The sequence below is a fragment of the Salmo trutta genome, chromosome 3, assembly GCF_901001165.1.
Source record: "Salmo trutta chromosome 3, fSalTru1.1, whole genome shotgun sequence".
Classification (NCBI taxonomy): domain Eukaryota; kingdom Metazoa; phylum Chordata; class Actinopteri; order Salmoniformes; family Salmonidae; genus Salmo; species Salmo trutta.
In genome coordinates this window covers 24,745,331-24,768,566 of record NC_042959.1, presented here as the reverse complement: position 1 = coordinate 24,768,566, position 23,236 = coordinate 24,745,331, and the positions used below count along the sequence as shown (strand labels likewise).

General features: G+C 42.8%; 1 protein-coding gene across 2 annotated transcripts in view; it reads right to left on the bottom strand.

The window, feature by feature from the left end:
* The window catches only part of LOC115170895 (leucine-rich repeat and immunoglobulin-like domain-containing nogo receptor-interacting protein 2), a 303,513-nt gene extending 292,324 nt beyond the window's left edge, over window positions 1-11,189 (bottom strand). The window contains exons 1-2 of one of the 2 annotated variants that reach the window (XM_029727265.1): window positions 10,574-11,189; window positions 10,023-10,109 (exon numbers count right to left, since the gene is read on the bottom strand). The gene's annotated coding sequence lies outside the window, so the exon portion shown is untranslated. The remainder of the gene's footprint in view (window positions 1-10,022; window positions 10,110-10,573) is intronic. The other variant, XM_029727256.1, reaches the window with a different exon arrangement.
* Window positions 11,190-23,236: the final 12,047 nt, after the last annotated feature.

The window sequence follows — 23,236 nt, the reverse complement described above, 5'->3', positions numbered from 1 at the left end:
CTGGGCCTTTAAACAGCTTGGAAAATTCCAGAAAAGGATGTCATGGCTTTAGAAGCTTCTGATAGGCTAATTGACATAATTTGAGTTAATTGGAGGTGTACCTGTGGATGTATTTCAAGGCCTACCTTCAAACTCAGTGCCTCTTTGCTTGACATCATGGGAAAATTTTAAGAAATCAGCCAAGACCTCAGAAAAAAAACTGCAGACCTCCACAAGTCTGGTTCATCATTGGGAGCAATTTCCAAACGCCTGAAGGTACCACGTCCATCTGTACAAACAATAGTACGCAAGTATAAACACCATGGGACCACACAGCCGTCATACCGCTCAGGAAGGAGACACGTTCTGTCTCCTAGAGATGAACGTACTTTGGTGCGAAAAGTGCAAATCAATCCCAGAACAAGAGCAAAAGACCTTGTGAAGATGCTGGAGGAAACAGGTACAAAAGTATCTATATCCACAGTAAAACGAGTCCTATATCGACATAACCTAAAAGGCCACTCAGCAAGGAAGAAGCCACTGCTCCAAAACTGCCATAAAAAAGCCAGACTACGGTTGCAACTGCACATGGGAACAAAAATCGTACCTTTTGGAGAAATGTCCTCTGGTCTGATGAAACAAAAATATAACTGTTTGGCCATAATGACCATCGTTATGTTTGGAGGAAAAAGGGTGATGCTTGCAAGCCGAAGAACACCATCCCAACCATGAAGCACGGGGGTGGCAGCATCATGTTGCGGGGGTGCTTTGCTGCAGGAGGGACTGGTGCACTTCACAAAATAGATGGCATCGTGAGGCAGGAAAATTATGTGGATATATTGAAGCAACATCTCAAGACATCAGGATGTTAAAGCTTGGTCGCAAATGGGTCTTCCAAATGGACAATGACCCCAAGCATACTTCCAAAGTTGTGGCAAAATGGCTTATGGACAACACGTCAAGGTATTGACAAAGCTCTGACCTCAATCCCATAGAAAATATTTGGGCAGAACTGAAAAAGAGTGTGCGAGCAAGGAGGCCTACAAACCTGACTCAGTTACACCAGCTCTGTCAGGAGGAATGGGCCAAAATTCACCCAACTTATTGTGGGAAGCTTGTGGAAGGCTACCTGAAACATTTGACCCAAGTTAAACAATTTAAAGGCAATGCTACCAAATACTAATTGAGTGTATGTAAACTTCTGACCCACTGGGAATGTGATGAAAGAAATAAAAGCTGAAATAAATCATGCTCTACTATTTTTCTGACATGTCACGTTCTTAAAATAAAGTGGTGATCCTAACTGACCTAAGACAGGGTATTTCTACTACGATTTAATGTCTGGAATTGTGAAAACTGAGTTTAAATGTATTTGGCTAAGGTGTATGTAAACTTCTGACTTCAACTGTATTTAATTACATGGAAGTGATAGCCCAGTAGTCGAACCATGCAGTAGAAATGGGTCGTTATTTCCATGCTGGGATGTTTGGTGCTAAAATGTCTTAATGACATTTAGGGTACAAACTGTGCCTTTTTATATAGACCTTTTAAATTGTCAAAACAATAATACTTTCTGCAGCAACGGATTTTCCCCAGTAAAAATCCTGTGCTGCAGCGCGCCATAATTGCTAACTAGCTAGTTAGTTGGCTAGCTAACACAAAATGATACATTCTTACTTCTTGATCCGACACAAAAATGTAACTTTAATTATATACACACATTGACTTGTTGCTACCAGATCCACTCAACAAAATCATCAGGCAAGATACATTTCTCTCACGACAGCCAACAATATAAATAAACTAAATTTGTCTAGCATACGAGTGCAGTGTTTGACGGTCACATTTTATACATCAAAGTTAGCTAGCAGTAATTACCCCACTATCAACCACTCTCTCCCCCTTACTAATCTTTCTCTCCTAGCTCTTCGTCTGCTCCCTCCATAACGCAACTATATTTTACACAAGTTTTTTGCTCACTTAGCTTCAATTAAGACACATACTGTAGTTTTAATGAACCGGTAGCTTGTGCTAGGCATGTATTATCGATTTCACATTATGAGACCAAGCTAGTGGTTTGTTTACATGTAGTAAAACAAATACTAGGCTGACACCATGTGGTGATAATGTTGAACTGCATATTAATTACACCAGGATGATACATTACATGAAGCAAACAAATTGCAACTATTTCAAGCAACATGTATTTTGAAATTAAATCAAATTAACCTTAATATTACTTTCTACACCCTCTTGACAGTGATATTTGCTAATAATGTCTCTCTCCTGAGCATGTCATCCTTAAGGCCTACTTTCATTACAAGGGTAGGGCTTGCTCTAATCCATTTCATGGCAGCATGTCCAGTAACTGTAGAAGTCAAATCTGGTAGAATATAATTTGGTTACCCACATTAACTGTCTAATGAAGAAAAAAACACACACACACACACACACACACACACACACACTGATCTTGCCCATATCAATCCAGCCATTTATTTTTATTAGCAAATTATTAACACAGACAACTTCTCAGATGTGTAAGTGCTTTTCCTATTTCTAATAGTATCATTTCAAATGCAGAAAACGTCTCTGTAAAATGTTAACAATGTGTGAGGATTTGCGAAACCTGTTTCAGCATACAAATGACAAGCCACACGTACAAGTGCCAATACTAATCCCATCATATGTCTACATTGGACGTGCTCATGAGGCCAATACTAATCCCATCATATGTCTGCATTGGACACACCCACGAGGCCAATACTAATCCCATCATATGTCTGCATTGGACATGCCCACGAGGCCAATACTAATCCCATCATATGTCTGCATTGGGCATGCCCACGAGGCCAATACTAATCCCATCATATGTCTGCATTGGACACACCCACGAGGCTAATACTAATCCCATCATATGTCTGCATTGGACATGCCCACGAGGCCAATACGAATCCCATCATATGTCTGCATTGGACATGCCACGAGGCCAAACTAATCCCATCATATGTCTGCATTGGACATGCCCACGAGGCCAATACTAATCCCATCAAATGTCGGCATTGGACGTGCCCACAAGGCCAATATTAATCCCATCATATGTCGGCATTGGACATGCCCACGAGGCCAATACTAATCCCATCATATGTCTGCAATGGGAATGCATGCCATAAATAATCTCACATCCACTGTAACCAATTGGGTAGACCACGTATAGTGGTGGCAAGAGAAAAATCCCCTGGAGAGTGACCACAGTGAAGGGTAACTTTTACATTGGCTGCAAAGTGGCTGTGTAATGTAGGAGTTCCATCCCCATATGGCTGACCAGGCCAGGACACAAACCCTTATCAAGTTACACGTGTAGCTAGCATACCAACAACTGGAGGAGGACAGTGAGTGTAGCAGAATTAAGCAAACCGGTGCTCAAAATCGCAGGAGGAGATCCTCCAGAGCCGAGATGCTTACAGTATTAAAACAAATACACATTCATGATAGACAGGAGGAGACACTACTTCAACTCTCAGGGGGAATGACATCACATCACAGGGCTACTAGAACTCAACAGCAGCTCACCTCTGCTACAGTCACACCCCTTTCACCTCTTCCTATGCCACCGACAGTATAACTCAGCCACCGACTGTGATCTGAGTCAATGTAGCAGAATTAAATACCCACAAAATTAATCATGTGGGTGCAAGATTGACTCAGTTGACAATCTGCTTTTCTGGCTGCTGATATTAATGAGGAGGTCAGTGAGTGTAGCAGAGGGGTGAGTATGTTGAGGTTGATGTGGAGAAGGGGTTGGTCAGTGAGTGTAGCAGAGGGGTGAGTGTGTTGAGGTTGAGGTGGAGAAGGAGGTCAGTGAATGTACCAGAGGGGTGAGTGTGTTGAGGTTGAGGTGGAGAAGGAGGAGGTCAGTGAGTGTAGCAGAGGGGTGAGTGTGTTGAGGTTGAGGTGGAGAAGGAGGAGGTCAGTGAGTGTACCAGAGGGGTGAGTGTGTTGAGGTTGAGGTGGAGAAGGAGAAGGAGGAGGTCAGTGAGTGTAGCAGAGGGGTGAGTGTGTTGAGGTTGATGTGGAGAAGGAGGAGGTCAGTGAGTGTACCAGAGGGGTGAGTGTGTTGAGGTTGAGGTGGAGAAGGAGGAGGTCAGTGAGTGTAGCAGAGGGATGAGTGTGTAGCACATGTGAGCTAGTTCACAGGTGAGTGCTATTCTCTTGAGACCTGAGACCTAAAGAACTGTTATCATAGCCCAACCAAGATCATGTTTTGGAATGATAATGAATGGTGCTTTGTGGGTATGAAGTGCTGTTGTGGACAGGGGATCCTAGGTCAGTCATACAGGGATTGTTACACCCACACCAATGATCAAGGACACCAGCTGCAGCTGCAAATCTGTGCAATACTATCAGACAAAATGAGAGTGAGTGATAACCAAATAAAACAGACACACAGGTAATGTTCAACGACCAAAAAATACACCATACTTAATTAAAATAATCAACACTTTATTTAAAATCATACAAAGAACGCCTATGTAGATGGTTAGTGGGTTTCGACATTCATCTTACTCCAAAACAAGAGATGATTGAATAGTTAAATGATGTGTCTAATACAAATAATAAACAGAATGTCAGTGTTGGGCTGGAACAGAAACCTGCAAACCAAATAGCTCGATCGCTAGAAGCAAGGTTGACCATACATGTTCTAGGTATATGCATTGTTAATTCTAACTTAATTTTTGTGGTCCTACAACCAATTCTAACAGTAAACCAGTACCTTAAATAACCCATTGGTGATACGAACTTCAGTCTCACCAGAACTAGGGACTTTCTTTGGGACATTCATCCACAGACACGGTTTAACAGCTTCACAGGTCTCTGTATCTGAGATTAGGAAAAACAGAAATTAGACCAGGACTTGCTTCATTATTCTAAAGTGATATAACATTTTATATTTCGTTGCAATTGAGTTTTGTCATTGTGATAGTTCTCTCTTTGAGACGGGACATCTGTTAATGAGTTAGTTAACTTAGCTACTTACTAGGTAGCTGACTTGTTTTTAGCAGATCAAGCTAACGTTTGTGTAATTTAAAAAACTAATATTTGATGGCTGTCGATCCTATTTATATGTAGCTAGCCAGTTCCCTGACATTACCGAAAATAGATGGTTAACTTGATAAAAATCTTACCTGTCTGCTACACATCATCCTGGCGCTTTCACCTCCTGCTGCTGCTAATGTTACTATCCATGCAGGCAATGCAGCCCGCTGCGATGCTTCTTTGGCAAATCTAGCTATACATTTTAAATTTTCCCCGGACGTAAGGACTATCCCATCCCTGAATACTATGGTCAAAAATTCTAATTATGACATTGAGAAAACAACTAAACTAAGTTAGCTTAGCTAGCTAGCTGTTTACAGCTGTGACAGAACAGCTGTTGTGTACAAATGCACCGGAAGTTCTTTGGAGTTTCAGGGTTCACTTCCGCTCCTCCTAAAAAATATGTTAAAAAGGTCTATAAGTGGAAAGTCTCATAACTTTCAATCTCTCTATGTTTGATATTCTATTCTACAACAAAAAAGCACATTGAATCTCATATTTGTTCTAAATTCACATATTTGTTGCACCAGTCAGTCCCCTCCAACGTAACTGCAGCTAACGGCATATTATAATAATCTTTGATGTGTTCAAAGCCAAATCTTACCCTCTCTCTGTTCTCCTTCTGCAAACATAATAGTGCTTAAGTAAACGTGCTGTCAGGTTGGCATTTCAGTGCTATTGTCGGAATTCAATAAGTGTGAGAAGCCAAGCTGTGGCAGACTGATAGTGTCACAACACCTTACTGTGGCCTCCCACGCGTTGTGGTGGCATACTGGGCTTGTGTGGAGCCTGAGAAGACCTGGACAGATATTAAAGGCATCAAACCTCAGTTCAAGGTCAACCTGGGGTGCCTTCACTTAAGTCAGACAGACAACCTGAGGTAATTGGATCTTCTGTTCTTCATGGATTGAGGCCAACAGATGTCTATTCTCCCCCTTTCCATCACAACTGCCATTTGGCACAAAGTCCTCTCACCCCGCGCTCACCCCTCTGACTCTTACTAAAGCTTCATGTCGACACAAGCGGGAGAAGCAAAGGGAACTTTGCTGGAGGTGGCCCTCAGACGCTAGTCCCCACAGCTCACTCAAAGGTCACGCTCGAAAGTGACATAGGTGGCAAGGTCAGTGTCAATGGAAGTCGTCCGCGATCTGTCCTCAAGCCTCAGCCTCTCCCTGTGTGCTCTTCCAAGATGGACTGCCACCAGCAGTCACTCTGCCACCCACCACAGAAGCAGGGAACAGAGGATGCTGCCACACCATGCCCTCACATTGTGCTGTGCGACAAGGGCACTGTGTTGGGTTCATGCACTGAATCGTAAAAAGTTTCCTTTTGATTATTATTTTTGGTGTAAGAACTGCAAACCCCCACTACCTTTAGCAGCACTGGTGCTACAAGCAGGCCACATTTAAGAGAACTAGAGACGCTCCATTTCACAAAGCAATGTTTGGCTGACTTTGATGGGATTCAATGAGTTGGAGGGTAATTGGAAGGAGCGGTGTCCATGATGATGGGAGTTTTACAATGCTGATGAGTAAACATATTCCATAAATGGCCCAGCTGTTGTAGTGTATGGTGTTTTGCTTTATCAGGAAAATAGGGGGGGCGGTGGAGGTCCTTAACAGCTTCTACCCCAAAGCCATAAGACTGCTGAACAATTAATCACATGGCCAACAGATTATTTACATGTACAATAATTTGTTGTTTTTTTACACTGCTGCTACTCACTGCCTATTATCTATTCATAGTCACTTCACCCCTACCTACATGTACAAATGACCTGGACTAACCTGTACCCCCACACATTGACTCAGTACCGGTACCCCCTGTATATTGCCTCGTTACTATTATTTTATTCTTTTACTTTTTATTATTTTTTACTTTTGTTTGTTTGGTAAATATTTTCTTAACTCTTTCTTGAACTGCACTGTTGGTTAAGAGCTTAAACATTGGTTAATTAAACATGTCACGGTAAAGTCTAGACGTTTTATTTTATTGATTTGATATGTGGAAGCATGTGGCTAAGTAAAGCCTGAAATGTATTTATAATCAGCCTGAAATGGATTTATCAGCGGTGCATCTATCAGCCTGTCAGATATTGAATATTCACCCAAGGAATCCTTTTAACAAGTAACAGTAGAGGAGAAAGCGTGTTCAAGCCCAAATCAAATTCATTTTTGAAAGCAGATGGAAGACGGCCATTCATGTTTGCGCTATGTCAACAAGACACAGCCTTTGTCTATTTTCATAATGACCGGTGTTATTCTTTCGCCAAGCCACAGTATGACAATGCCATTCAGGTTCCTCACTGTATCCGACAAAGGTCATCGTGTTAAAAAAAACTGAAACCCAATGTTGACAGAACTGCGAGCATTGATTTTCCTATGCCTTAATGGACTGTCTAAAAATATGCCGCTGTGCTCGGGCCACGTCTTCCCTTTCATACAGTTCAACCGCGCTACTTCCGACAGAGAAATTATGTGCTTAACCTCCTTTAATGGCGGAATTTTTGCTTCTACAGTCTGGATAATAACATGATAACGCTAATGTTACAGTAATGTCCTGTAGAGAGCTTTTAGACAGTTGGGAAGGAGGCCTGAAGTATTGACATTTTAAGATGGTGGCATTTTAGAATACTACAGTTAATTACCCTGGACTGAAAGAAGATTGTTTAATGTCCACTTAAAGGCCGAGGACCCTATGCATCTCAGAGGCCTGCATAGAGCATGTTCTGGTAGAATTTCTGAGACAAATTCAATTGAAATTTCTCCTCTACATCAATGCATAGTTAGCTTCTAATGGCTAGCCAACGTTGAATATGACAATCTCTAGAGCGGAAGTGGGCCTTCTTATTCATCACTGAAGGTCTGACAAGTCTCCTTGATGTATGAGTAGTCCATAGCTACTCTACCCATGATACTCCGATCCGTATAAGCAAATTTTACACATGTCCTGAATTAGCTGGGGTATAAAATTGTATTCTTAAGGGGTAAAAATACAATATATTGACACATTTTATTATTCAATATCTGTTTGGATAATGACAAAACCATTAAAAAGAACCCTCTGCTTCTGTCTGCATACACATGTTGGGTAAATTGTGAAGTAATATTGGCTATAAACTAGACTAAACAAATTCCTAATATAAATATTAGGCAAAATTCACAACTAAGCAGAAAATGCATCATCTGTGTGGGTCCAAAAGGCATGAGATGATTGAAAATGATTTATTATAGTTAGAAGCAGGTATGTCAGTCATATTTCAGCTGCCTAGTTACGTGCATGCATACTGATTCAAACCGTAGCTGTAGGCAATAAATCAAAAGCACAGCATTTTTGCCATCAAAGTTGTTTTCTTCTCTAATGTCTACCCCCTGTGAATGTGCTGTCTACAATTCAGAGTAATCACTGGGAAAATAAAAATGCCTTCTATTCGCCTTCCATACTATAATTCAGTGGATGCATAATCCAAGTGAAATAGTAGACCAAGTCTCTGACTCCTCCCTCAGCCACCATCAGACAGCACATATTCCTTTTACAAGGGTTGGGCAAACACACTCAAACAAGCATACACACACACACACACACACACACACACACTCTCTCTCTCAAACAAGCATACATACACTCAAACAAGCATACACACATACTCAAACAAGCATACACACACTCAAATAAGCATACACACACACACACACACACAAGCATACACACACAAATATATATACACACACACACACACACTCAAACAAGCACACTCAAACAAGCATACACACAAACATATACACACTGACACAAACATCTACACACACACAAGCATGTACACACACACACACTCAAACGCACACATACCTGGACTAAATCGTTTAGCAGATTCAAAATGCTGTGAAAGCAAAATCGGTGTTGCTAATCCACACTGAAAAGCAGTACAAGGCTGAATGAGGTCCAAATCAGAGATTCCCTTCACCGTGTAACCCCGGATCAGAGTCTATGCGGACATGGTTAACACTCAATAAAACATCAAAGAGGATGAAGCTCACAGCTCTGGACACATACAACCACACACACACACACACACACACACACACACACACACACACACTAAATGCACGTCCGCCATAATGCCCATTAGATTACACCTATATCTGGACCGGACAAACGATAAGATGAAAGGCCAACATTCTCTTTCATGAGTAATTCCAATACCAGAGCTTTGTCACTTTAATCTCTGAACCATTAGGACAGGCACCATCCTATATACATCCACCAGCGAGCTATAAATTACAGATCAGAATTAGCCAGTCCTATTGGTGGACATTTAGCGACTGTACGTATGAAACTGTCATCAACTTCATTTCACCCTTTCCTGCAGTTCCACCCCCTCTACCCCCCTGTTGATGTCTCGCAAGAGGAGACACTTTTTACATTTTCATATCTAGAGGCAAAGGGATTTATTGGACACCGCTTTGCATATTACATAAGGAGGCTGTGTCATATTCATCCTCCACGGCAGGTGCAGGGTTTGACAGGCACAGGCTATTTATTATTCAATTATTTTAAATATTTCAGGGCAGACAGGATGCACATGCAATCATAAATACTTCAGCCTGTTCTTACAAAGGGGCACTTGTCCGGTGTTGACAGGGAGGTGCTGTAGATTCACTACAACGATGCTGCAGTTATATTTATAAACCCCTATTTTATATCCCTCCATCATCCTATGAGTCATTTTATCCTCATTTACACACAAGGACCTTGAGGAGAGAAAACACATGCTCATCATCTACACGTTTCATCACCTTATCAGCTTAGCGTGACCAAAGATGGGCATGACAGTAAGACAGGAAAGATGCACAACTATTATGTGGGGCATGTAAGACATTTGGGCAGCATTCGAAACAGCTAAAACATGTTGTTTGCCGTCTGCTGCAATAAAGGGAAACACAGACCTTAATATGCAGGGTAGCTGTGTTGTCGCGACTCAGAGGCAGGTGGTGAACATACAAACGTAATCCCATGTCCCAAAGATATGGCCCCTACAAAGACGAAGACAAACACCAGTGGTAATTATGCCCTTCCATCCAGCATTCCTGCTGGAAGCCACCATAGAGACAGAGACCCCAGAGATAAATTGCTTTGCACACTGGCGTCTTTTCCTTTCCAACATTCCCCCCCATACCACCCCCTCAACACCCACCATACCACCCCTCAACAGCCCTCTACCCTCTCATGCATAGATCAAAATATCCCTCCTAGAAAAAAGCAATCATCTTCCCACCGTGCATCAGGACACGGCATGAAGAAAATGAATCGCGGAAAGGCGTTATCGCAACTTTTCACGTCCTATTAGTGCCACTAAACAGTCTGGAGATTAGTGAAACACATACCTTTCCGTCTGCTTCTTCTCTCTCTTTTCATCTGCTGCTGAGTGTTGCCGTTACCTAATCTGAGCAGTAGCTGGCTGGCTGATACACCGGGAGAGTTGAAGATAGGTCCTTACCTTGACATGCCATCCAGGATCCTATAGTCCACAAGATTAGCTGACTGAAGCTGAGAGCTGCTCCTCCCAAAAACGAAATGATGCTGCCCAAGTCCCCCTGGAACAGGAGCCTCTGAAGTCAAAATTCCGTAAAATGTTATTTTTCCTCCTCTGAAGGATGTCCTTCACTGCTGTGTGCTCCTACTTCCTTTATTTCCCAGGTTGTGCTGTATCTTTTCTGTTGTGTCCCCTCTGGTATTCCACCTTATTAAACCCAAACACTGATTGGATCTCCTCCTCCCGTGTTGCAGGCAGGCAGCGATGAAGTGCGAGATCCACAGATGGAGAATACTCCTAGTGCGCACTGGCTCCCCCGAAAGTGACTACAGGCAGTCTGTGCTCTCCACACCTAGAAGACGGGAGCTGTCCTCTGTTCAGCCCAGCATGGGGGGGGGTCCCCCAGAGTGCAAACTTTGACACCTCTCACCACCCGATAGGAGTTAGTAGTGGATAGCAAACTGTTCTTGTAATTTATTTCCCTTGACTTCCTCCTTCAATTTTTTTCCCTCTCCAATGTGCCTTATTTTGTAGCTCTACTCTCTAGAACGCCGTCTCAGAGACTGGATGCTGAGAAGTGCCGGAATGAAAGCCGCTCTCTCTTTCTCTCTCTCCCCTCCCTCGCTCTCTTTCTCTCCGTCTCTCTCTCTCACTCACATACTCCCCTTCCTGCCTCTCACTGCATTTCCCATCCCCTTGTTTTCTCTCCCTTCCTCTCTCTTTCCTCCCTCTCTCGCTCACTCCCAGGTCTGTTGTCTGACAATTACAGCTTTGGCATTCACAGTCATGTCAGATAGAAAGGTTGGCTGCCTGCACTCCTTAGGAATCCTTAAGGATACAAATAATGGTCAGATAAATATGGAAAAGAAAATAGAGTGAGTAAAGAAACAACATGACAACGAATGAAGGAATGAGGAACGAAGAAGTGTAAACCTCTGACTACATCATATTTGTTTCTTTATTAACTGATAAATAGCCAGCATCCCTTCAGCATGGGGCTTTTCCATCTCTCTTTTTTTGCAAACTCCTTATAGTGGATCGGGTCAGTAGTTGATGTTGGCCAACTGTCAAGATGGATTGAAGATGGAGATGAAAATAGCAGCAGCAACAGACCAGTCTTCTGCATCGAGGCAAGGACAATCCAAGCGCTATAGCAAACTGCGGAATTATACAATTAGCATCCGAAACAAAATTGCCAGCAGTTTCCTCATACACACAGAATATTACCCTGGACGCGGTTCTGATTTAGAGACAATATGCACAACATTTAGAAACAAATTTAGAGACAATATGCACAATATTTAGAAACAAAAGAAATCTGTCCCTGGAACATTTCAAGTGGAGCAGCCGCATGTATCTAACCTGTCTTTAGACTTTATATTACTAAAGGAACGTTCAGGCATTATCAGTTTGTCATGTGCTAGGCATAGTGATAGTATATGAGAAATATTTTTACAAACCAAGCATGAATAATGACTGATGATTATCACCTCAGGAATGAATTGCTGGTAATTGTGCCAGTGTGAGTAACATCACTTTATTTACTACTTTCAGTTTCCTTATCACACAATCTTGCTTGCCTAACATTTGTCCCAAAACACTCCAGTGACTGGTGCTCTTCTACCTGTGTAGTAATGGAGTAATCAGTCTAGTAACAACATGTTGACAGTTAAGATAGTGTTGTTACTGTAATAAATAATTACACCGGTACACGAGCGTCTTCATGTAAAGTGTTACCGATACGGACTTTAGATCATGTTTTATGTAGATTGTGATAACAGGGAGTAGCATGACCTTGATCTCTATAAGACCCCAGGAAAAGAGCTGCTGCTTCTTCAACAGCTAATGGGATATCCAAATAAAATGCTAAACCTCACACCTGCGTCTGGTCATCTAGCTATGAAGCTGAAGAATGAAGAACCTTCAGCCTGAAGAACCTTCAGCCGATCTTTGCTTCCTTTCCATCATCACCATTACACTCCTGTTGTTCACAATGATGGCTCCTTTCTTCCCCGTTGAACCATATGCTCAGATAGTAATGACTATGTTAGAACTGTGTTTACATTGCACCAAAGATAAATAACAATGTTCTACAGCGTTATAGAATGGGATGTCAAAGCAATCAAAGTGTAAACATAACCCCTTTTATCCAATTGATATGCATAACAACCCAGCAGAGAAATGGCTAGACGTAGGCTATACTTTGACATTGGAGTCCAAGTTAAAAGGAGAACAGTCAGACCTAAGACAGTGCTCCATGTGGACTACAGTGGTCGCGCTACAGTGTCCGCCTGATGCGGTACAGCTTGCAGATAAGCCTTCGGGCTTAGATACCAGCACATGCCTCTCCGCATCTCATTATCCAGGTGGTGCCATTTCCAACACAACTCTCCACGGTCCAAACCTACATTCAAAACAGCAGTGGCATGCACGCATAATCAAGTTGCTTCGCTAATTACTTATATCCAGGGCATCCAATTACATGATCGTTATACATACAGTAATTTGTCTGTTTCACTTTAAAATATCATACAGACATGGTAAATAACAGGCAGATACTAATGGGAACAGCAGGATAAAAGTGTGGCCAATTGGCTACAAGAAGGACATTGTGTTGGGTTTGCTCGTTGGCAACCAATGAATAGGTTTTGTCAGTCACATGTAGGCACCTGTTCTAGACGTTATCCACAATCGCTGCGTTGCCTCCTTTGTTAACCATTCACGCTATGAGTCTGTTTGTCTTGTCTGTGTTGTCAGCCCTAAGGGTCTCACTGATTATACCTAGGGATTTCCACTAAGTGCTTGTCTGACACTTCTGCCTCAAGGAACATGAAATGGCTTGTCTCCACCCCATTGATCAACAGTGGAATTGATACTGACATATGTTAAGGCATAGCTAATTAGGGTAGCATGGCTCATTAAGCCTCATGAAGAATAAGAAAATCTCACTTTTAAAAGTTCATATTCTGTAAACTCATGCCCAAATAATGTTGTTGACTTGCCTTATACACGTATGTGGCCAAAGCATACAGTACAAAAAACCCCCCCAAAAAAACACTTAAAACACTTGTATCTCAAACAGACTGTTTAATTTTTTTTGTTGCTATTTCTTCATAGAGGATGTCTACTTGCAAGCATATTTTATATGACCGTTATACGCCCACACCATTTCAACACAAAAGAAGTTGCTTTTTAACCTCTACGGGATTGGTGTCCCCCCGCGGGAAGGTTGAGCTAACGTGCCATTTTAAGTAACAAGAACATTTCCCAAGACATATACATATCTGATATGGGCAGAAAGGTTAAATTCTTGTTAATCTAACTGTACTGTCCAATTTCCAGTAGCTATTACAGTGAAAGAATACCATGCTATTGTCTGATGAGAGTGCACAGTTATGTACTTGAAAATGTAACAAATCAATTAGGCACATTTGGGGAGGCAGACTTGACACAACATTTTGAACAGTAATGCAATGGTTCATTGGATCAGTAAAAACTTTGCACATACACTGCTGTCATCTAGTGGTCAAAATCTAAATTGCGCCTAAATTGCAATAATACATTCTGGCCTTTCTCTTGCATTTCAAAGTTGATAAAAAATATTTAAAAAACAAAAAAAATGTCTTTGTTTTATATCTTAACAGATCTAATGTGTTTTATTCTCCTACATTAATTTTAGATTTACACAAACTTCAAAGTGTTTCCTTTCAAATGGTATCAATAATATGCAAATCCTTGCTTCAGGTCATGAGCTACAGGCAGGTAGATTTAGGTATGTCATTTTAAGTGAAAATTGAAAAAAAGGGTCTGAATCCTTAACCTACTTACTGTAAATTACCTTTTTCTTTTTTTGGAAGGAAAACAATTTCACTCATATTGTAATTAATTCTAGGTTAAATCTGGGAACAGTTACTTTAATATTGTCACGTCCTGACCAGTATAGGGGTTATTTGTTATTGTAGTTTGGTCAGGACGTGGCAGGGGGTGTTTGTTTTATGTGGTTCAGGGTGTGTTTTGTGTATGTGTTTAGGTAGAGGGGTATTTGATTTATTAGTCCGGGGTTTGTTAGTCATTGTTCTATGTTAGTATATTTTCTATGTTCTATCTAGTCTTTTGTATTTCTATGTTTAGTTAATTGGGGTTGGACCTTCAATTGGAGGCAGCTGGTTATTGTTGCCTCTGATTGAGGGTCCTATAATTAGGAGTTTGTTTCTTGTTTAGCTGTGTGCCTGACGAGACTGTCCAGTTCATTTGTTTTTTTTGTATACGTTGTTTTTGTTTTCCTTCTTCACTAATAAAAAGAAGATGAGTATACATGTTCCCGCTGCGTTTTGGTCTACACCCTACGACACCCGTGACAGAATCTCCCACCAAACACGGACCAAGCAGCGGAGGAGGGAGCAGCAACAGAGCCCAGTGGAATCATGGACATGGGAGGAAATTCTGGACGGGGCTGGACCATGGCACCAGGTTGGGGAATATCGTCGCCCACCGGAGGAGATAGAGGCAGCCAAGGCCGAGCGGCGCCGGTATGAAGCTTTGTACGCGCCGATGGGGAAGCACGAGAGGCACCCCCAATATTTTTTTGGGGGGGGGGCACACGGGTAGTTTGGCTGGGCTAAGGGTGAGCCCTAAGCCAGCTCCCTGTGCTTATTATGGGAAGCATTTGGAGTGGAGAGCGCCGGAGTATGCGGTAGTGTGCACGATCTCGCCCATGTGCATGCACAGTCCGGTGCGAGCGATCCCAGCCCCTCGCAAGTGCCGTGCTAGAATAGGCATCCAGCCTGGAAAGAGGATGCCTGCACAGCGCATCTGGCCACCAGTGCGCCTCCTAGGCCCAGGCTACCCTACGCCTGCTCTACGCACGGCAACCATCAGGCCTCTGCACACCCCAGTTCGCCCTGTACCAGCACTCCGCTCGTGCAGGGCTGCTATTTCCATCCAGCCAGGACGGGTTGTGCAAGAGGTGAGCTCCAGACCTCCAGTGCTTACCCATGTCCTGGTGTATCCAGTTCCTGCTTCTCGTGCTGACCCTGAGGTGCGTATCCATAGTCTGGCGTCTCCTAAACCAGCACCACGCACCAGGCTTCCAGTGCGTCAGCCCAGTCCAACTCGTCCTGTTCCTGCTCCCTGCATTAGCCCTGAGGTGAGTGTCCCCAGTCTGGTACCTCCACTACCAGCCCCACGCATCAGGCTTTCAGTGCGTCAGCCCCGTCCAGAACTTCCGGCGACAGTGCCCCGTCCAGAACTTCCGGCGACAGTGCCCCGTCCAGAACTTCCGGCGACAGTGCCCCGTCCAGAACTTCCAGCGACAGTGCCCCGTCCAGAGTGTCCGACGACAGTGCCCCGTCCAGAGTGTCCGACGACAGTGCCCCGTCCAGAGTGTCCGACGACAGTGCCCCGTCCAGAGTGTCCGACGACAGTGCCCCGTCCAGAGTGTCCGGCTACAGTGCCCCGTCCAGAGTATCCGGCTACAGTGCCCCGTCCAGAGTATCCGGCAACAGTACCCCGTCCAGAGTATCCGGCAACAGTACCCCGTCCAGAGTATCCGGCAACAGTGTGCAGTCCGGAACCGAGTGAGACGGCCTACAGTCTGGAGCTCCCAGAGGACAGTCCAGGGTCTTCAGTGACTAGCCTCTGGCAAAGGTATCCTCTGGCAAAGGTATGCAGTGGGGGTGGTTTGGTCAGGTAGGGGATTAAGGCCTGAGCCTAAGCCACCTCCACTGTAGGAGGTTTGGGGAGGGGGGGTGTAGCACAGGAGCCGTCGGTGACGGCAGCCACCCTCCCTTCCCTCCCTTTAGTTTTGGTATTTTTTTTGTTTTGGGGGTTATTTTTGGTTATTTATAGGGGTTATTTGTTATTGTAGTTTGGTCAGGACGTGGCAGGGGGTGTTTGTTTTATGTGGTTCAGGGTGTGTTTTGTGTATGTGTTTAGGCAGAGGGGCGCTCATCCACCGCTGGCCTGCTGGCCCCCCTACCTTTGAGGAAGCACAGTTCCCACTCAGCCCAGTCAAAACTGTTCGCTGCTCTGGCACCCCTATGGTGGAACAAGCTCCCTCACGACGCCAGGACAGCGGAGTCAATCACCACCTTCCGGAGACACCTGAAACCCCACCTCTTTAAGGAATACCTAGGATAGGATAAAGTAATCCTTCTAATCCCCCCCCCCCCCCCTAAAATATTTAGATTCCGGGGTTTGTTAGTCATTGTTCTATGTTAGTATATTTTCTATGTTCTATCTAGTCTTTTGTATTTCTATATTTAGTTAATTGGGGTTGGACCTTCAATTGGAGGCATCTGGTTATTGTTGCCTCTGATTGAGGGTCCTATAATTAGGAGTTTGTTTTTCATGGGTTTTGTGGGAGATTGTTTCTTGTTTAGCTGTGTGCCTGACGAGACTGTCCAGTTCGTTTGTTTTTTTGTATACGTTGTTTGTGTTTTCCTTCTTCACTAATAAAAAGAAGATGAGTATACATGTTCCCGCTGAGTTTTGGTCTACACCCTACGACACCCGTGACAAATATACAGTTATGAACCTCTGGTTCAGACAAAGAGAGAGAGGATTAGCAGACAGAAGTAGATCTATGAATTAGTAAATGTATGCCAAGTTTCATGAAATTTAATTGATGAACTCAGGGAACTTTTGAACACCAGCCTCTTTACATGGCAGAAAAGATTCCCCAGATTCTACCCTGCTGGTCTGTCTAAGTTTCAAAATTGAGGTCGGTCCCCCAAGTGTCGCAGTGCCTTAGCATCTCAGTGCTAGAGGTGTCACTACAGACACCCTGGTTCGAATCCGGGCTGTATCACAACCTGCCATAATTGGGAGTCCCATTGGGCCGCACACAATTGGTCCAGCATTGTCTGGGTTTGGCCGGTGTAGGACATCATGGTAAATAAGAATTTGTTCTTTACTGACTTGCCTAGTTAAATAAATAATTTAAAATACACAGCATACTACCCCAATTTCCAACTGGGTGAATCGTAATCCATTTATGGCTGGTTTCCGGGAGACATATTAAGTCTAGTCTTGGACTAAAAAGCATGCTCAATGAAGAATCTCAATTGAACAAGCTTTTTAGTCCAGAACTACACTTAAGCTGTGTCCATGAAACCAGCCCATTAACGTTCAAAGAAGCACATCCTTTCCTGTCATGTGCCTTCCTTGTTGAATGATGTGCCAAGGACTTTTCACACAATGAGTGGCGTTTCCCCATTGTGCTGGAGAAGTAATAAGTCTGCTAATTAATTAACATGGACTAAACGAGAGGTGATAAATGCAGGCTTATGAAAGAAGAAATGTTTCTCAGAGATAATCATGTTCTTTCCCTTGACGGCTCTTGCGAGGGCAAAGACTCTATTCTTTTGGACTCTTGTTTTGCTGAAAGACTGGTGGAATGTCGGCCTACTGTACAATGTAAACGGGATATTAGGCACATTCTTCCAAGGGTGTACCACCAAGGCAGCTTCAAAGAAAAGTAAGTTATTGATCTGCTGCATTTGTGCTTGACCAAAACACAATAAATATTGATGTATATCACCAATATTTGTGTACATGTACAGTACCAGTCAAAAGTTTGGACACACATACTCATTCAAGGGTTTTTCTTTTTGTACAATTTTCTACATTGTAGAATAATAGTGAAGACATTAAAACTATGACATAACACATATGGAATCATGTAGTAAGCAAAAGTGTTAAACAAATCTACTTTTAGATCCTTCAATGTAGCCAACCTTTGCCTTGATGACAGCTTTGCACACTCTCGGCATTCTCTCAACCAGCTTCACCTGGAATGCTTTTCCAACAGTCTTGAAGGAGTTCCCACACACGCTGAACACTTGTGGCTGCTTTTCCTTCAATCTGTGGTGCAACACATCCCAAACCATGTTAATTGGGTTGGATGATTGTGGAGGCCAGATCATCTGATGCAGCACTCCATCAATCTCCTTCTTGGCCAAAAAGCCCTTAAACAGCCTGGAGGTGTGTTGGGTTATTGTCCTATTGAAAAACAAATGATAGTACCACTAAGCGCAAACCAGATGGGATGGCGTATGGCTGCAGAATGCTGTGGTAGCCGTGCTGGTTAAGTGTGCATTGAATTCTAAATAAATCACTGACAGTGTCACCAACAAAGCATCCCCACACCATCACGGTGGGAACCACACATGTGGAGATCATCCATTCACCTATGCTGCTTCTCACAAAGAAACTCCAGTTGCAACCAAAAATCTCACATTTGGACTCATCAGACCAAAGGACAGATTTCCACCGGTCTAATGTCCATTGCTCATGTTCCTTGGCCCAAGCAAGGTTCTTTTCCTTATTGGTGTCCTTTAATAGTGGTTTCTTTGCAGCATTTCGCACATGAAGGCCTGATTCACGCAGTCTCCTCTGAACAGTTGATGTTGAGATTTGTCTGTTACTCGAACTTGGTAAAGCATTTATTTTGGCTGCAATTTCTGAAGCTGACAACTATAATGAACTTATCCTCAGCAGCAGAGGTAACTCTGGGTCTTCCTTTCCTGTGGCGGTCCTCATGAGAGCCAGTTTCATCATAGCACTGGATGGTTTTTGCGACTGCACTTGAAGAAACTTTCAAAGTTCTTGACACTTTCCGCATTGACTGACCTTCATGTCTTAAAGTAATGAAGGACTGTCATTTCTCTTTGCTTATTTGAGCTGTTCTTGCCATAATATGGACATGGTCTTTTACCAAATATTGTTTTTTTCTGTATACCACCCCTACCAACACAACTGATTGGCTCGAACGCATTAAGAAGGAAATAAATTCCTTTAAATTAACTTTTAACAAGACACACCTGTTCATTGAAATGCGTTCCAGGTGACTACCTCATGAAGCTGGTTGAGAGAATGCCAAGAGTGTGCAAAGCTGTCATCAAGGCAAAAGGTGGCTACTTTGAAGAATCTCAAATATAAAATAGATTTTGATTTGTTTAACACTTTTTTGGTTACTACATCATTCCATATGTGTTATTTCATAGTTCTGATGTCTTCACTATTATTCTACAACGTATAAAATAGTAAAACATTTAGAAAAACCCTTGAATGAGTAGGTGTCCAAATGTTTAACTGGTACTGTATGTAATGGTACAAGTGTTGGATAAAAACAATTACACTATGACTATTTCTTAAGTGAGGTACTTTCAAGTAAATTTTTCTGACATTACATTGGTCTGTCAGTTAGTACGTGCTCGGTTGTAACCCCAACAATGGCTAACACGCTCAAGCTAGGATATTGCACAACTCTGTTGACATAATTTCAATTTCAGTGGTGTCTAACCTTCAAGTATTTACAGAAGTACTTATAGTCCTTTGAGTCAGAGTTCATTTCAAATCAAATCAAACTTTATTTGTCACATGCGCCGAATATAACAAGTGTAGACTTTACCATGAAATGCTTACTTACAAGCCCTTAACCAACAGTGCAGTTCAAGAAGAAGAAAATATTTACCAAGTAGATAAAACATTTTTTATAATAATAAAAAGTAACACAATAAGAATAACAATAACAAGGCTATATACAGGGGGCATCGGTACCGGGTCAGTGTGCGGGGGTACAGGCTAGTTGAGGTAATCTGCACATGTAGGTGGGGGGCGAAGTGACTATGCATAGGTAACACACAAACAGCGAGTAGCAACAGTGTACAAAAGGGGGGGGGGGTCAATGTAAATTGTCTGGTTGCAATTTGATGAATTGTTCAGCAGTCTTATGGTTTGGGGATAGAAGCTGTTGAGGAGCCTTTTGGTCCTTAACTTGGCGCTCCGGTAACGCTTGCCGTGCGGTAGCAGAGAAAACAGTCTATAACGTGAGTGACTGGAATCTCTGACAATTTGATGGGCTTTCCTCTGACACCGCCTATTGTATAGGTCCTGGATGGCAGGAAGCTTGGCCCCAGTGATGTACTGGGCCATTCGCATTACCCTCTGTAGCGCCTTACGGTCAGATGCGAGCAGTTACCATACCAGGCGGTGATGCAACCGGTTAGGATGCTCTCGATGATGAAGCTGTAGAACCTTCTGAGGATCTGGGGACCCATGCCAAATCTTTTCAGTCTCCTGAGGGGGAAAAGGTTTTGTTGTGCCCTCTTCACGACTGTCTTAGTATGTTTGGACCATGAGAGTTCGTTGGTGATGTGGACACCAAGGACACTGTTGTGTCATTAGCAGACTTAATGATGGTGTTGTAGTCGTGTCTGTTCACCCAGTCGTGGGTGAACAGGGAATACAGGAGAGGACTAAGTACACACCCCTGAAGGGCCCCAGTGTTAAGGATCAGCGTGGCAGACGTCTTGTTGCCTACTCTTACCACCTGGGGGCGGCCCGTCAGGAGGTCCAGGATCCAGTAGCAGAGGGAGGTGTTTAGTCCCAGAGTCCTTAGCTTAGTGATGAGCTTCGTGGGCACTATGGTGTTGAATGCTGAGCTGTAGTCAATGAACAGTATTCTTACATAGGTGTTCCTTTTGTCCAGGTGAAATAGGACATTGTGGAGTGTAAGTGAGGTTGAGTCATCTGTGGATCTGTTGGGGCGGCATGCGAATTGGAGTGGGTCTAGGGTGTCCGGGAGGATGCTGTTGATGTGAGCCATGACCAGCCTTTCAAAGCACTTCATGGCTACCGACTTGAGTGCCACGGGCGGTAATTATTAGGCAGGTTACCTTCGCTTCCTTGGGCACAGGGACTATGGTGGTCTGCTTGAAACATGTAGGTATTACAGACTCGGTCAGGGACAGTTTGAAAATATCAGTGAAGACACTTGCCAATTTGTCTGTCCCAGCGGCTTTGTGAATGTTGACCTATTTAAAGGTTTTGTTCACATCAGCTACCGAGAGCGTTATCACACAGTCATCCAGAACAGTTGGTGCTCTCGTGCATGTTTCAGTGTTGCTTGCCTCGAAGCAAGAATAAAAGTCATTTAGCTCATCTGGTAGGCTCGCGTCACTGGGAAGCTTACGTCTGGGTTTCCCTTTGTAGTCCGTAGTAGTTGTCAAGCCCTGCCACATCCGACTAGCATCAGAGCTGGTGTATTAGAATTCAGTCTTAATCCTGTATTGACGCTTTGCTTGGTTGATGGTTCGTCTGAGGGCATAGCGGGATTTCTTATATCGGCTGTTGTGTGACACTATTGACAGAGCCATTGAACACACATTTTCCTATGGTCAATATAAGTCTATGAGCTCTTAATGTAAATATGTGTAATCAGGTCTTAACTGAGTAGGTAATGATTTTATAAATAATACACAGGAAATAAATTGCCGGTCATTAAGAATTAATTATTGTCAAATTACATCTACGAGATGCAATTGAATAGCCTAGACAGCCCAGAACACACATTCCAAAATGATTTGTCTACTTAAAAGGAACATATTTGTACTGCAATACTTCTCAATGGCTTTGAGCCATTTTGGGTACAGTATACACAGAATAACCATAATTTCCCTTTAGTAGTCTAATGGAAAAATCAAGAGGTTCAGGGTAGAGTCAAGTGCAATATATAATTAATAGGCTATTTAGATATTGTGCCAAGTGTTACCACCATTAATACAGTAATAAGGACTGTGAAATACATTACAGGAAAATGTAATGACCATTTCATTTGTACTTTTAAAGGAAAGTAAGAAAGTAAAGGACCCTTGTCAACAACATGTTACCATCTATGTCCCTCTAGATAAGTGATAGTCATTGAAAGTTGTTGGTTGTGTTGCACTAACATTTCAAGAAACAGTCTTGACAGTCTGGGGGACTTATTGCCTTTTTCATGAGCCTGCGAAGTCTAGTGATGATGATGTCCATTAATATTCTGAAGCAGAATGCTTGTAAGCTCAGTCTGCTCGTTGTCTCCCTGTCTACAAGGGAGGGACCAAGTAGCCACAATTTACTGTTGACAGGAAGGACAATTACCCCCATTTAATGGTAATTAACAGATATGATGGATGAAAATATAAAGCATTCCTACCTGCCAGATTATCTGATTTAGAAATATGCACCGTTTGCATTCATTTGCATGCGGTAATGAGTTAGAAGCGAGCTAGGGAAAGATTAAGAAGTTATTATCTTTATACTGTTGTTAGGAATTGCATAGGTACAAAGTTGTAATGCCTTGTTGCACACAGAATCCCAGTAGGGAATGTGAGTCACATGCTTGTAAGAACCATTTTAAATATACTTTTTCTGACTAAATGGTGCTTTTATGGGTGGCAGATATTTGCATAAAATGACAACCACTCCCTTATCATTAAGGATTTTTTTAAATGAAATGTACTCAGGTGTCTCATTGCAGGTGAATCTCTTCTTTCACAACATATAATGATAAGGCATTAAATGTACCTTGCAATCAGCACCCATTTGTCATGGTTGTCGTAGGAATGAGCGGACCAAAGTGCAGCGTGTGTGTCGTTCCACATTTGTTTTTATACTGTGAAACTATGCAATATATAAATACACTGAAATGAAAAAAAACAACAAACCGTGACGCAGAGATGAACACATACACAACTCAAAATAAATCACCCACAAAACACAGGTGGAAAAACCTCTACTTAAGTATGATCTCCAATTAGAGACAACGAGGCCCAGCTGCCTCTAATTGGAGATCATCCCAAACAA